Raw genomic sequence first — 17,335 nt, 5'->3', positions numbered from 1 at the left:
GTACCAAGAAGTTTGTAATGTGTAAAAAGGAGATGAAACAGTGGGGGAAAATGCAAGGAAAGACTGAAATTTCTCAATTTCTCAATGAGCACATTGTCCTTACATATGTGATGCAACAGTCCATATGTCACAATTACACCAAGGCTGTGACAATGCGTTGACAGTTATTTTCATGTGCTGTAGCACATAAAGAAAAAGCAGCAAAATTTGTCTGTTGACACAATAAATGGATTATATTTATTTGAAGATTTCACACCTTGTCATGATACCAAATTGCGAGTAGTGACATGAATATAGACAAATTAAACTAATAACATTCAATATAGTGTGAAACATCCATCCATCCATTTTCTATACCGCTGAATCCGTCGGTCGGGTCGCGGGGGGGCTGGAGCCTATCCCAGCGGTCAATGGGCGAGAGGCGGGGTACACCCTGGACAGGCCGCCAGTCCATCACAGTGCCACACAGAGACAAATGAGACAAACAACCATACACGCTCACACTCACTCCTAAGGACAATTTTAGAGACACCAATTAACCTAACATGCATGTTTTTGGACAGTGGGAGGAAGCCGGAGTACCCGGAGAGAACCCACGCTTACACGGGGAGAACATGCAAACTCCACACAGAAAGGCCCCAGCTGGGAGTTGAACCTGGAACCTTCTTGCTGTGAGGCAACGGTGCTAACCACCACACCTGTGAAACATCCTTTATGGCTAAATGAAAACAGCCCCCACCCTTTAGTAACGTTTGCTTTGACGTGGGACTTCCTAAAATGTCCCTTTGTTACTGATCTAATCCACGGTTCAACAGTAAACATAGAACTTCAGCAAAGAGTTTTTCACAAGGGCCCTTCATGCCTGCGCGTTTTTCAGATATTTTAATTCCCAAACAATTCTGAGCACACATGCAGTGCACGCAAGCAATTGATTATTGAATAACCAGAGTAATAAAAAGACAACTAAACTGTTATGGGAAGCTGTGTCTTTCATCACTTTATGACAGCTCTGTTTAAACATTTGCGCAAAGTTAGAAGAGCCATTTTAGACAATGTTGATTACCTGTTAACTCAACCTCTGTAACCTATTGTCTGTTTGCTTCCTCAGACACTGAAATTTCTATAAACTGCATGTCAGGCTTTCTAAGCTATTCATATCTGAGCAATTTAAAACCTGAGGGGTTTTCTGGAAAATATAAACATATCAACAAGAGTATTTTATTCCAAATCATCTCAAGAAATGAGAAAAGCCTAAATTAAGAAAGAGAAAATTACATTTAGGAGGTAATATCTTAAGCTTTCATTGTAAATGGATAAGAACTCATATTTATCAGAGGCAAAAGCATGCATGTAGTATACTGCATCATGTCCGAATGGTTTTTGATGTACTTCTAAACTCTGAAGACAATAATGACAAATTATGGACACCAAACTAATCTCAATGGACTACCCAAACAAAGTTAAACATTTCAGATATAAACTTGAACATCAGTGTTGGCACAGATCTTTTACAACAAAATGTTGTATTTGGTGGCAGGAGTCTCAATGTTTGTCACAGTATGCTTGTGTTCTTGTGTTTTTATTCTATAAAATGATATACATAATGTGTTCTATTTACAACCAGGATCTACATAAGACATGAAAAAAGTGTTAAACATAGTGCTCAACATTTACTAAAGTGAGAAAAAGCAAGTTTTTGATATGATTTCAAACAGTTTTAGACATGAAAAGGTTCTGCATTCTCTGTGTTAGTTAAAGCTACATAGAATTTTTTTGTTTAGTCTGATCTGGTAAAAGACATTCAAAATGTACTTGTCTGTTGTTTTTGTTTAAGATATTTCTCTCCGTAAAATATCTGGTCAAAAGAAAGAAAGAAAGTCATGCAGGAGTGTGAATAGCTTGGTTTGAATTGATTTGTGATAGTGAATCACCTTTAAAGCTTCCACTGATCTGCACACTGTGCATCTTTAGTGAAGAAAAATGATACTTTATGGAAAAGAAAAGCATATTATCACATCTGGCCCATGATTCTGTGCAAGCATCGCTTGGAGGCTGTGTTCCAGATCAGCAGGGCAGTGTTTGAGTTCAATGTTACCTTTGCTTCAACATTAATCTCACACATTAGAGTGACTGGCTGTCAGCCCGTGACATGTCTTTCATGGATTAACAGTGTTACTGGAACGATTCTTTGTTCCTACTAATGCTGGGAGCAAGGTATCGAGGGAGCTATCAAACAGCAGATAATTAACTCAGGGGCCGACCGAGTTAGTAATAGAATGATGAATTATTCAGTATTTGTAGGCTCTCTCTCCTCATATTGCAGGCAACACAATAGTCACTGAGAGTCATACTCACTGAAAATTAGAAATTCATTTTTGTATACTGCACTGTATAAATACACTCAGCAGAATGACTCAACTATTTGAATAGATGTGCCCAAGCAAACAAGCAAGTTCTGTGTTAGGTTTTGTTAAGTTTGTCTTTGTTTTATGCTTATTTGTTTTTGTTTTCATGTTCTTCTTGTCTTCCAGAGTCAGTTCCTTGTATATCTCAGTCTTGCTTTTCTGCTCTCTGCTCCCCCCTCCTGGCCATAGATTCCAACAACAGTTACACACAACCTTTTGTGACACTGAATCAACTTAGTAAATCCTCAAGTGAATGAAACAACACACAAAGCTTTAATATGGGCTATCTTTCAATGTACACTGAGTGCAAGTGCACCATCATTTTTATCAAGACCGAAAGCTCATTAAAGATTGATTTTAGAATTATTTTTCACATCAAAATAACTTTCAGTTTGAGGTTGCTGGTTGTGTGGATGGGAATATGACCAAAAGACACGAGGCTGTGTGCCCTTGAACAGCCTTAAGAGTATGAAGGCTCTGGGAACGCTGCTTTGAGGGTGCTGATTCTTATGTCTATTTTGAAACAAGACTACAAAGTTGTTGTTGATTTTTCTGCAGAGCAGTTGCGCTAAACCATAGAGTCTATCCATTCAAGAATAAGGGACAGGCTATGTGGGATTTGATAATACCTCTTAAAACTTGGCCTGTCACAGGCCTGTGTAAGGAGAAGGTCAAATTGTGACGGAAGACATTTTGCCGAGTTTGGTACCTAGAAATATGTATCTCTTTGTCCTCAAAGGCTATGCACTAGTTGCCGCCCCCCCAATACAACAATACATGCCCAGTAATATTGTTGTAATGTTTTAAATACTTGAACGCAGTTTTTCTAGAGAATATAATTGTTTTGTATATGGGATTATTCTCCATCGACTCTTTTGGGCTTTCACATGCGCGAGCCTACAACCAGCCGGTGAGTTACATGCTGTTTATAAAGTTGTTTTGTAACGTCCCCATGCCAGTAATGTGAGAACCATGCATATGGTTTTGATGGTAAGGCTTGTGACTTTATTGTCGGATGGGTTATAAAGAGGTGTGACGTTTCTGCAGTGTGCAAGTTGTTGTTTTACGTGGAAGGGTTAGCGCTTGCCCCTTAGCCACCACGTATTAGCCTCGCATGACATGCTGTGCGGACAGAGCAATCTCCACACAGGGAGCGCAGATACGCACCTCTCTGTGTCATACTATCATTATTTGACAACCTCTAGCAATGGAAACACGCTTCAAATGCCCCGGAGTTCCCCTTTAAAGTTATTCATTTGTTGGTCTTTTTAACCTAAGGATTAAAACCAAACATATTTTACTTTACTAAGGTTATGTTAGGAGTTTAATGCATTATTAGCAGTTAGCTAATGTTATGTGCTCCACAACGTTATTTGATGACTATGTTAAACTAACGCGAGCAGTAAAACCTCCACAGACAAACACCCCACCGTACAAAAAATGGCTGTTTACTGAGGAGCCTTTGATCTACGGAAACACCGTTTACAGAGTAACGACTCACCGACATGGTGTGCTGTGTTGGCTTCAAACTTGTTTCTCGTCTTGAGCGTGGGAGGGGGCTTCTTATGTAAAAAGATGGCGGACTTTGATGTGGACGGTCTACTTGTTTTTACAAATGCATGCATCTCCTTGTGATTCTTCTTTTTTGTTGCCCTCCTCTTCTCTACCTTTTTCCTGGATAAGATCTGTGAAGCGCTGAGAATATATTAAGTCTAGTTGAGTGTATACATGCAGGATGGATTCGACTCCCAACTGCATTATCTGCGTATATTAGTCTGGCTTTGAGAAGTTTGATTTCATTCCCTTGGACTGACACGTTTACATTCATTTTTAGTCTGCTCTGGTTTTTCCTGTTGCCCAGATGTGAGGTGTGAGCTGCTGTGCGTTTTGGCCGCTGGTTTATAATCTGAACGTTTCTTTTTTCAACCTCTGTGGGGTCAATTCATATGAATTTACAGAGCTGATTGCTTGTTACTTTTTCAAATGAAGTGGTTTATGTTCTTTACGTGATTTACAGAAATCACGCTCTCTATATTTGTGTACTCTGCTATCTCAACCAGATGCATTATCAGGTACCAAAGTTTGGCACAGCTGATGTAATGTCAGTCAGTAGTTCGAAGCAAGAGCACATTTTCATGAGAACCCTAACATCTCAAACCAAATCATGTTTCTCCCTCACAGTTGAAATGTTTTCTGCTTCGGATTTCATTAAGTGATGGGTTGTCTTTTCTTGATGCCTTGCAGGAAATCTTTTTCTCAATGATTGATGCCAGGGATGGCCTCCTGAAAGGAATAAGGGATTCCTACGATGCACTGCTTCCAGCCCTTACTACAGGACAGAACTGGGGAGCTGTAGACAAGTCTAGACATGGAGCAAAACTTAAAAAGAACTTCTTCTATTCCTTTAAACATTTTTTGAACTCTTTAGATGGTAAGAATGTTTCACATTTATTGCCAACTGAATGTGAATAAGTTATTGGAGGGTGGCTCTTTAGAAAGATTGTAACTTTAAGCTCCATCTCTCGGGCAAATCTTACTCAACTGATTTAAAACCATCTTATGTTGAAGTACACAATAACAAGCAATACTGTAACCAAAAGATGGTTTGTAACCAGTACTGATGATTTTGTACTTTGTCTTATTTATACTTCAGATATCCAGAGGAGCAATGAGAGCGTCGTTCATCTGAAAACAGTCACAGATATTGACTTGTCTAAACTGGCCTGTCTGGATGATATGAAAGCTGCGGCTGCCAACTTTGACATGGTGCAACGGCTGGAAGAAATTCTGATGCAATGGTGCAAACAAATCGAGCAGGTTGGTAGATTTCAGAGATTATATTTGATCCAACAACCTTAATTTGTGCTGTTAAATGCTAAAAATGAATTTGCGATGACTGTGATGGGCACAAAGCTCATTGGTTAGAGATGGTGACATCAGGCCAAGATGGATCAGATAGTTATGGAAGATTGGGAATATGATAGGATTGCTCAGACAGCAAAGCTTAATGGTGATGTTGGTGATGTATCCATTGTCATCAGGTCCTGATGGAGAGTGATTTGTTGAGGAAAGAGGATGATTCTGCCGGACCACTGAGTGAGTTAGAACACTGGAAACGAATGTCTTTACAGTACAACTCTATCATCGATCACATCAAAAGCCCAGAGTGTAAGGCGGTGGTGATGGTGCTCCATCTCAACCATTCCAAAATAATGAAGGTACTGACACAAGTGTTCAATGTACACAGAGTAATACCAAAGCTATTGAACATTTTCACTTTGTATCAGTTTTAGTGTATGTAGTTAAGGTTTGCTGCATGTAAAGAGAAATTAAAAACAGTCTGTGATACATAAATCATGACAAATGCCTGAAAATTGCAATGTAGAAGATATCGACGTTGGATAGCTTGCAATGATCATGGATTCAGTGTTCACTGCATGTAGGTGATCTTCACAGATGTATGAAAAAAATAGTTTTTGGAAATGATTATTTGTTAACACAGTACAGTATGTAGCCGTTCTGCATTAAGATGATGCTGAGTAGGCACTGTTTCATTTCACTGGAAAGTGTTGGTGTCACATCTGAGCCTAGTCCTGAATTATTTCATGTATTCTGATAAAATCCTATGCTAAGATCATTTGTGAATGACTAGATTTATTAAATCAATCAATGGATTCCTATTAACGCAGTCTTGTACCCGTGCAGGTGTGGCGGGATCTCGACACGAGGATAACATATCGTGTCAATGAGGCAAAAGACAATTTCAAATTCTTGTCAACACTTGAGAAAGTCTTACATCCTCTGTACAACAGTGACCCCGTATGTACATTTAACAGTTTGATTCTAATGAATAGTTTGTGTTTGGTAACACTGAATTAATATGTCCTTATTACATTGTTTTGTACTATCCAGGCAGCCATTATTTAGACAACTTATATACATTTTTTTTAACAAAGAATTAGTAAAAAGTTTGCAAGTTTGGCAAACTTAAGTGTAGAAATAGATGATAATTCATCTTCATTGACCCTCCTAAATCATGAAATGTGATTTCAGGTTTCCATGACAGAAAATGTGCCGAAGGTCATCAGTGCCATTCACATGATTTACCGTGTTTCACTATATTACAATACAAGCGAAAAGATGTCTGCGCTGCTTGTCAAAGTAAGTGAAGTGTGTTCAGTTTCTGAAATATTTAAGTTGTCACCGGAAAACGTAACTTTCATGAGAAGACGCAGTGCAAGGATCCAGCTCCCTTTGTAAAACTGTAGCCACACAACTGACCACTTTTCCAGATCACAAATCAGATGGTCACAGCATGCAGATCCTACATTACTGACGATGGCAGTTGTCTTATATGGGATCAAGATGCTGAAAAACTCATCAGAAAAATGCAGGTGACTGAAGCTGATATTACTAAACATTTGGGTTATTATTACCAAGGCTTAAGATTACACATTTTGACATCAGTAGACTGTAGCTGTCATCATGTTTCTTTTATCTTTGGCAGGTCTGTACATGCTTATATCAGGAGTATCAGACCTGTTTCCAGAAAAAAAAGGTACAAGTAATGGAAGAAACTGGGAAAACATTCCTTGAGGTTTCAGAGATGCAGATTTTTTGCAAGTTTGAGAGCTTCTGCAAGCAACTTGAAAAGGTGTTGTCTTTGTTCATTCTCTTAAATCTCCATCCCACTTCTATCATAAGGCCTTGCAATGTGACGACGAATATTGTCTTTTGTAGATCAAGAAAATAATCACAGTGTTCAAGACATTTGAATCTCTTGAAAAGTCAAACATTGAAGGCATTGAGAAATCAGCCAGACAATTCCACACTGTGTCCATGAATCTGAAAAGGAAGAAGTATGACATGTTGTCCCCGAGGACGACTGAATTTGAAACTGATTTTGTGAAGTTCATGGCTCAAATGAGCCACATTGAGGTAAGTGTAATCTACAGCTTGTACCCAAATGTTGGTTCAAGCTCATTTTTTCAGGAAGCCTCAACCAGATGAAGATCTTTAGTGAAAGTTGGGAACAGGTTCATACGTGCAACATCACAGCAACACTCATTTACTCCAAACAGCCGTTGCATTCACACATGGCCACACTTAAAAGAATTACACGTTTAGGAACAGAAAGAAGGACTAGTAAGATTGTAGAATCTCTGAGGAATGAGGATCTACTGCTTGTATCGACACAGCTTGAAGCTGAAAAAAGAAAATAATATTGACGTTGTATTCTCAGAGTATCCCCACAATCTTGTCCTTTTCCACAGAGTCAGCTCCAGGCATTTATGTGTTCGTACTTCTCAAACATCATCTCATCTCAGCAAGCTCTTTGCCTGCTACAGCGGTCAGTACAATTTGCAGAATTTGGAAGTATGACATGAAGACTCTATTCTAACTGTGGCATTAAAAGGAAAAAATATAAGCAATCTATGAAATTTGTTTTGATAGTTTTCAGAAGCTGAACCTTCCCTGTCTTGCAACTCACATTTCCAACATTTTGGGTGTTATTCTTCAGCACTTTGCTTCAGAGGTGGAGTTTGTGAAAAAGGTATTCAGTTTGCTTGGGCTTAGATACCAAACAATAAACCTTATTAAACGTATTAAGCTGAAAGAAATCTTCAGATGAGTGAAACATTTTGAATTGAAAATGGAAGAAAACTGTTAATGATTTTAGTATGTTTTGTAAACTTCATTTGCAGGTCTTTGACAATCAGAAGGATGACATTCCATTATCCAGAAATATGCCACCAGTGGCTGGCAGGATTGGTTGGGTCAGACACCTCTATAAAAAGATAGAGGAGCCGATATTGTACATGAAAGTGAGACACAGTTTCTATCAGCAAAACAACTTTACAGTTATACTTCACAGTGACATTTTAACGACGATCAAATCTCCCTTCCTTTGCAGGAAAACTCGGACATCCTATGTAGTCCCGTGGGACAAGATGTGGTCAGAATGTACAATGGGACTGCAGCTATGTTGGTCGAGTTTGAGCTTCTTCAACACGAAACGTGGATGGAGAAAGTTTCCAAACTAGATCACGGTTGGTTCTCTTGTTCTGATGTCATAATTTGACACTAATGGCAGAAAACAGCCCCTGTCGATTCCATTATTGCACACTGTTAAAACGAGCTTTCTCTGTTCCGTATAACAGTCTTGAACATTACCCTGCTGGTTCGCCACCCAAATACTGGAAAATTAGTCGTCAACTTTGACCCTAAAATAACCGAAGTCATTCGGGAGGCTAAGTGTTTGTTGAAAATGGGGCATAAGGTTCCAACGCAGGCTTCGCTTCTTATCAAGATGGAAAGCAAAATAAATGCCCATCACCTCAGACTAAAGGTAAACCGGGATTTACATTTTTTTTACGGGATTGTTTAACTTAAGAGAATTTGACCTGTATGCCTTTTTATAGACCATTCTGGAAGATTTTGAATCCACTTGTGAGAGCATACCCGCAGACTTCAACAGTTTGATGGCTTCAAAAATAAAAAACGTAAGCTTTTCATACCGTGTGTACGGCAGGTGGTCCGTCTTCTTTAGTGGGAAATTGTTACTTGATGAATGTGAACCCTGCTGTAGGCAGTGGGAAGGGGTTTTGCCGATTTGAGAAATGTCTCGAGCAGACGTGTCCTGAAGAGCTTTTGATTGTAATTCTACATCCTTAAAATGTCCAGGTGGAATCTGCACTTCGACACGGTTCGGTGCTGCTGACCTGGTCTTCCCTCCTCCTGGACAAGTTCTTTCAAAATGTTGAAACTGCTCTGTCTGAGCTCCAAAATCTTGTAAAAAAGGTTTGTTGATGAATAAAAATTCTACTGATACTGAAAAGTATCAACATCAGGTTAAATGTCACATTGTTCAGATATGTTTGGGTTGGTGTGACAGCTCTATTGGACAAAAGCCACGCTTCTAGATGCCACTTTCTTTTTCAGGTGCAGGATATTTGTAAGATACAAATTGATGATGTCCTCAAAGACATGTCTGAGACTGTTCTGATAGAGCTCCCAGAAGGCCGTGCATCTTTGCTGCAGCAGCTGGTTGACCACAATAAGGCATGACCATCTTATTTTTATTCTCCATATCCATTAAGGGAAGTTAAAGTGTTTTTCATCCATTACGTGAGTTTGAAACAATCATTACTTTGCCAAAGAGCAAAGGCTCGATGTCGTGGTTTGAGTAAACTTTTGAGTTTTCCAATGAACTCTGAATTCTGTTTCATTGAAACGCTCGTAGTGCAACTATTCCTCTTTTGTTTTTCAGAACCGTTGTAAGGAGTGGGCAAAGACACTGGATTACAAATGCAGTTATGTTAAAGGAGCTGTTATGGAGTTGGGTAATGTGTTAAGTGCTATTTATGAACCAAAAGGCACCAAGATTGTGGAGGAACCTGTTCAAGGTGTGTAGCACAAATGTAAATGACTTTTCTTTTCGTATAATTAGCATCTCAGCTTTTTTTATACATATATATATATATTTCAGGGAGGAGTGTGACCTTCTCAAGAGAGAGCAAGAGGCTTTTAGAGGGTCCATTGAAAGATAAACAGATCAAGTTCGAAAAGGTATGATTGGATACCAACTGCAAAACATGTCTTTTCTATAAACTGTTGTGTGCCAACACAGGCATTAATGCCTCAAATAAAAAATCCTCATTTCAGGAGTTTAAGAAGCTTTATGAACTCTTCAGTACAAAGGTATTCGATGCACTTGTCAAAAGCACCAAGTTATCCCTGGAGATCCTTAAAAGGAGAATTTGTGGCACCAAGTGAGTATTTCTGGGTTTAAATAAGAAGAACAGTATCACAAAGAAAGGAAATAACCTCTGAAAGAGTAAAATCAATAAATGTGTATTTTAGCACTTACCAGAGGGCAAAGATTAAGCCGAAGGTGGTCCCACTGATTCAGTCTGAAGCCCAACTGGACAAACCCAATATGGTGAGTTATTTTTTTCTTTCTACTCATGGTTGGATGATTTTCATTCGCTACAATGGTTTATGGTCAGGGGAAATACATTATCTTTAATTCTTTGCCTGTCTTGTCAAGCACTACAATGTTGCTACTATGTCTGATATTTGTCCTCAGGTAATGATTCCCAATGTAGATGAGATCCAACAGGCCATAAATCAACTTATTGACTGTGTGTTGGAGGTTAGCAAGGGTGTTGCTTGGCAGAAGGAGTACAGTCAAGATGACACACAGAACAAAGGTTACTAACTGTCAGCATGCACATACATGACAGCAGACACCTGATAAAACAAGTCCGCAAATGGGGATCTCCCATAAATTGTCATTTGATCAGTTATAATTAGGATTATTTCATTTAAACTTTCATGTATTATATTAGTTTTAATATCATACATTTTTTAAGTTGTTAGATACGAGCATGCAGAAGTCTGTGAAGATGTTTCAAGTGCACTGACTTGTGTGTGTAAACAGGAGCGAGGGGCCTTGGCTGCAATTAGTTATTGTGACGACATTATCACGAGATCATGAGTTTATTCTACTTTTATCTGAGGATAACAAAACTACTTTCCATGGGATAACAAGGTCAATTGCTATAGTTTCCACCAGAAAATGACCGTATAAAGATGCAGCTTATCAGCAGTCAACAAGCAACCTAAATCCCCCAAAAAGCTGTTATCCTGCGTAAAATGTAACTTTTAACAATACAATGGCTGCACAAATACTGCTTTAAAAATGAAATCCCACAACAGACATTGTCAAAATAGCTTACTGTTTTCATCTGACAATCAGGTGTCTGATAAGTAAAACAATCATTTGAACAGGATTGGTTTTATTCATGAAATTGTCAAGATCAACGTTTGGTTAAAACTGTGTTTAAATTAATTTATTTTCCCTTTTTTTTTGTCCTATTTTCATCACAAAAGGCAACAATTTCTTCCAGAGTGTTTTTGAACACAGGGACATTAAAAAAGTTGTGGTCGATCTGAAAACTGCAATCAGCTCCCAGAAGGAACAAGCAAGTGACGTTTTGAAGCATTTCGATCCTTTCAGGGTGATTTGGAATGTGGACAGGAACCTCAAAGTCCAGGTTTGTTTTCCCTAGAAGACATGTTGGCTGTTTTTTCCCCTATAATGATAACGGTTTAATTGTCTTCATTTTTTTTTTTTACAGGAATTTATGGGTAGCAATCCATCCCTGATTCAGATTAAATCTGAAATCCAGTACTACGACTCAGTTGAGCAAGACATTGATGCTATCAAGCCTGAGATTGTTTTTGGGTCTACTGAACTTTCAACAGGTAAGCTGTTGTTTTTTTTTTTCTTTTTTACTTCTATGCTGCCTTGAACTTTTCAACCTTTTGCCACATTTCAGGCTTCACACAAAGATTGAAAATTTATTTTTTTTGTGAAGAAAACAACAAGTGGGACACAATCGTGAAGTGGAATGAAACTAATTTCAATGTGTCAAACGTTTTTAACAAATAAAAAACTGCACCGCCTTTAGCTGCAATTACAGCTGCAAGTTGCTTGGGGTATGTCTCTATCAGTTTTGCACATTGAGAGACTGAAATTCTTGCCCATTCTTCCTTGCAAAACAGCTCGAGCTCAGTGAGGTTGGATGGAGAGCGTTTGTGAACAGCAGTCTTCAGCTCTTTCCACAGATTCTCGATTGGATTCAGGTCTGGACTTTGACTTGGCCATTCCAACACCTAGATACGTTTATTTGTGAACCATTCCATTGTAGATTTGGCTTTATGTTTTGGATCATTGTCTTGTTGGAAGATAAATCTCCGTCCCAGTCTCAGGTCTCTTGCAAACTCCAACAGGTTTTCTTCCAGAATGGTCCTGTATTTGGCCCCATCCATCTTCCCATCAATTTTGACCATCCTCCCTGTCCCTGCTGACAAAAAGCCGGCCCAAACCATGATGCTGCCACCACCATGTTTGACAGTGGGGATGGTGTGTTCAGGGTGATGAGCTGTGTTGCTTTTACGCCAAACATATCGTTTTGCATTGTGGCCAAACAGTTGGATTTTAGTTTCATCTGACCAGAGCACCTTCTTCCACATGTTTGGTGTGTCTCCCAGGTGGCTTGAGGCAAACTTTAAACAACACTTTTTATGGATATCTTTGAGAAATGGCTTTCTTCTTACCACTCTTCCATAAAGGCCAGATTTGTGCAGTGTACGTGTGATTGTTGTCCTATGGACAGACTCTCCCACCTCAGCTGTAGATCTCTGCAGTTCATCCAGAGTGATCATGGGCCTCTTGGCTGCATCTCTGATCAGTCTTCTCCTTGTTCCAGATGAAAGTTTAGAGGGACGGCCGGGTCTTGGTAGATTTGCAGTGGTCTGATACTCCTTTCATTTCAGTATGATTGCTTGCACAGTGCTCCTTGGGAAGCTTGGGAAATCTTTTTGTTAGGGATGGCTCGTTTGACACGGACGCTTCGGCGCTCGTTTCATCTTCGTGAAGCAAAGTGGTTCGGCACAATGTTCCGGGGCGTGTATGAAATGGCGCTAATCACGTGATTGATGACGTCCGAAGCGCCGAATGCATTGTTTGGTGGAACCACGGTTCAGAGGTCTCTCATCGTTTGAACACTTGGGCGCGCTATTCTCTATAAAAGGAGAATGAATCCCAAACTGGTTTCCCAACCAGTTCTGTTGCCCTGTCAGAATTGAATTCAATTCATTGCTCTTTTCCATGGCTTCTGGCAAGAAACGTTTTGTGGCTTGGGATCACTTCACCTTGGTTTCTCCTAATAAGGTGATACTATTGTATAGGGGTAGGCGGTATGCACGGTATCATACCTTATGCGGTATTTTTCACCAACGGTAGAGATTTTTTTGCCATACCTTATACCGCAATAGCTCATGAGTCCTGTAGATGGCAGTAATGCAAAGTTTTGAACATCCGCTTGGATATGCCGTGCGACAGTAATCGCAAGACAAGGTAACACGAGTAATTTGTTTTACCACCTGCGGGCTAACCATGCTCCGGAATATGAAACGAGTCAAAGCCGGTGTTCTGTCGATTTCTCCTACTTGTCGAGATTTGCTACTTTGTGGTTTTGCGCATGCGCCGAGCCGATTTTCTAAGTTTTGTTTTCACGCCCATAATGTTTTGCTACCCTGCGTCTCAGCTGGTGTGTAACGGTAACATCCTCAAAATCCTGATTATTTTCTCTTTTGGAAGACATGGAAAGTAATAAAACACTCATCGTATTAACAAGCAGTTTAACATGCACAAATGGGGTGTCTGAAACATGACGCATATTTGAGCATGTTGAATAAGTGGAAGGCGCCTATGAAAGTTCCGTTATCCAAGAGGCAGCGGCTTTTCTCTCACAGAGTTTATTCGAGGAAATGTACCTTTTCTTGTTTTTTAAATATAAATATAACGTATAAATTTTTTTATATTTCCTGTGTTTTCTGTTTTGCACAATAAATTTAATTTAATATTGCTGCAAACATCCTGATTGAAAGTGTTTATTTGGTGCTATGGTAACCACTGAGAAACTGTTCTGTTGTAATTTATATACAAAAGTACCATACCGCGGTATATACCGTATACCGTCAGTGGCTCAAATTTTACCGGGGTATACATTTTAGGCCATACCGCCCACCCCTACTATTGTACAATATACTATTGTGTGATGTAAGATGTTTGCTAGTTTTTGTTTTTCAAGTGTAAATATAAGCTTTATTATTATTATGGGTATGCATGCTAATATAGTTCTCTTCTTAAAATAAGGGGGCAGGACATTTAAGAATCTAAGTTATGTAGGACAATACATTCATTTTGGACTTGTTTATTTAGCACATATCACAAACAAAGCGCTTGCGGCCATTATTACACAGCTGTGTCCCGTGTACCAAACGCCTCTCTGTCTGTGTTCTGACAGAAAGGTGTGTTAATTACGCAAAGTGTTTCTGAATTATTTAAAACAACTAAAGTGTACTATTATTCTTAGCTATGGATGATGTCTTTAACTAGACATCATGTAGATGGTGGGTTGACGCAGTCACTTAACTGATAGCTCAGTGATTAGCTTAGTGGCTTTTGCATCCAAAGGTTATGAGTTTGAATCCAGCATTTTACAAGTTTGCCCTGCGTTTATTTTCTTGATATGCAGAATTTTATTTTTGTAGTGTCAAGGAAGCAAAAGCTTGATTCTGTGTGGGTGGATATGATTGTAATGGATATGCAACCATTTTCCATTGTGGAAGATAAAGGTTTCAAGGTACGTTAGCCACTTTCAATGTAACACAAGCACTTGTCATATAAAATCACAATTTTCTTTCTTTTACGCTTTTTATTTTGTACATATTAAAGTATAACAAGGACAACGAGGCTGGTTGAAGCAGATGATACTTGCGGTGCACCACCAGATGCCACTGTTCTGTGTGGTTTCAAAGCCCCGAAACTTTGGTTCATTTCCTGGCACAATCAGATGAACTCTGTGGAAGCTTCATGAGGCTTCACCGGCCATCCCTACTTTTTGTATCCAAATCCGGCTTTAAACTTCTCCACAACAGTATCTCGGACCTGCCTGGTGTGTTCCTTGGTGTTCATGATGCTCTCTGCGCTTTGAACAGAACCCTGAGACTATCACAGAGCAGCTGCATTTCTACGGAGACTTGATTATACACAGGTGGATTCTGTTTATCATCATCAGTCATTTGGGACAACATTGGATCATTCAGAGATCCTCACTGAACTTCTGGAGAGAGGCCCCGTTTACACAATAGGAAGACGCAGATATTTTCCTGCAGTTTGGCCTCTCATTTACACCAAAACCCCGTTTTTATCACAGAAAACGATTATTTCTAAAACCTCCGGCCAAAGTGGAGATGTCTGATAACGCCGGTTATGTGTTGCCGTGTCAACTGGGAGAAACGGCGTTCTAGGTTCTTAAACGTCACATTATGCGCCAGAAAATGCTTAACGTCATGCGAGCGCCTTATGTTTACAGTTTGTTTGGCTACTGATCAGGATTATCATGGATGATGTTAAAGTTCTACTAATTTTTACGTTTGTGCAAACGATTCTGGCCTTATTGCATTTGCCACCCCAAACCTGCTCGCACAGTTCAAAATAGAGTAGCATCACTTTTCCGTGGCTCTCCTGCGTCCAGTATCCACTGACTGTCTATATTTCCCTCTTATTGCCTTCAGTTTTGTTGTGATATTTGCTCGCGTTACCTCCTCCTTCACATGAGGAAAGTCCTCGATTCTGAGGATTTTGATTGGCTTGCATGGCTTTATTCGCGCTTTTATGCGGGTTGATGTAAATGACAAGTTTTTTGAAAACGATGTTGTGTGCACGATGTTATTATTGAAAACGGAGGGGGGGAAATATTCGTTTCTCTAAATACCCGGCTATGTGTAACTGTGGCCTGAGTTTGCTGCACTGAAAGTAAAGGGGCCGAATAATATTGCACGCCCCACTTTTCAGTTATTTATTTGTTAAAAAAGTTTGACACATCCAATAAATTTCATTCCACTTCATGATTGTGTCCCACTTGTTGTTGATTCTTCACAAAAAAATAAAATGTTATATCTTTATGTTTGAAGCCTGAAATGTGGCAAAAGGTTGAAATGTTCAAGGGGGCCGAATACTTTCACAAGGCACTGTATCTACGGCCTGGTAAGGATCAGAGGATTTATCCATTATGATCTGTTAAACCTTAAAACTGAAGGAGGGTGTACAATCTTTTTCAGGGTAAATGCTGATTGGAAAACCCATGATATTGGTTGTACCGTCACATGTTAGCCTTTGCTAGTTTTTTTTTTTAATTTGGTGTTTTAAAGGAGTGATTCAAGCTTTACATGGGAAATTCTTTCTCTTTCCTTTTTTTAGGTTTATTAAAGAAGGCATTGATGGCTGAGACCAAAGCCTGGAAGAAACTGATCTGCAGATACTTGAAGGAGGATTACAAGAAGAAAATGATTAACATCAGTTTACACATCAACAAATACCTTGTACAAGTATCGCATTCTGTTTCTAATCTGGAAGATGTGCGTCATGCCATGGGCACCCTGTCAAAGCTTCGAGATGCTGAAATTCAGACTGATATGACATTAATTTCTATTGAGGTATGACTAGGACGGTCATTCGTTTTTTAGACATATACAGTACCTTAAGCAGAGCTCCCTCTTTGACCTTTACAGTTGCAAACATTGCAGACTGATAAGAAACATGAAATAATGTTGTTTACAGGAAGCCTTTGAAATATTGACCAAAAATGAAGCAGAAGTGACCAAAAGAGAAGCAGAAGGAGTGTACAATCTGAGGCATCTCTTCACACAACTTCAGTCTAAAGCTGTTAGTACTATCAAGACATTCAGGCTTTTTTCTTTAAATGATTTTTTTCATGATGTGTTCCTCTGTAACAAAGCTTCGATGATGAATTTTGAACTCGGATTTTCTCAGAGATCAGTGCAAGATGAGCTGGTTTGCATGCAGCCCAAGTTCAAACGAAACCTTGTGGAATGTGTTGCTGTTTTCGAGAAGGATGTTTAATCTTTTAAGGAAGAATACGACTCTGTAAGTAATCTGTGAATGACCTTGTTTCTATGGGTGTTTGGAAAAATGTAGACGTTCTTATCAGCTCATATGATCCTGCATTTCAGGAAGGCCCAATGGTTGAAGGAATTCCTCCACAAGTAGCCAGCAGGCAGCTGCAAGCCTTTCAGGTACCATTACTGCTCACTCTCACCGTTCTATATTCCAGTTAATGTTTTACGCTTAAAACATGTGAGGAAGAAGAAGAAAAGCTTTCAGCTTTATTTTGAGTGGAAGATTATCTATTTTGATAGAGACTTATAAAGACAAATTGAAAAGAAATTCAAATCAAAAGACTACAAACTACAAGAAACAGCAGTACAAAAATGTGAAATTACATTTAATTTGAATTTTGGTTTTGGTTTTATAAACATGGCAGTTTTCTTCT

At 39.2% G+C, this 17,335-nt stretch overlaps 1 pseudogene; it reads left to right on the top strand.

Annotated features, from left to right (window-relative positions):
- Positions 1-17,335, top strand: part of LOC142376966 (dynein axonemal heavy chain 8-like) — a 74,644-nt pseudogene that overhangs the window by 34,569 nt on the left and 22,740 nt on the right.

Source organism: Odontesthes bonariensis, chromosome 3, assembly GCF_027942865.1.
Source record: "Odontesthes bonariensis isolate fOdoBon6 chromosome 3, fOdoBon6.hap1, whole genome shotgun sequence".
Taxonomy (NCBI): Eukaryota; Metazoa; Chordata; class Actinopteri; order Atheriniformes; family Atherinopsidae; genus Odontesthes; species Odontesthes bonariensis.
The sequence above is the reverse complement of the archived record's forward strand: the minus strand, read 5'-3'. Positions and strand labels throughout refer to the sequence as shown.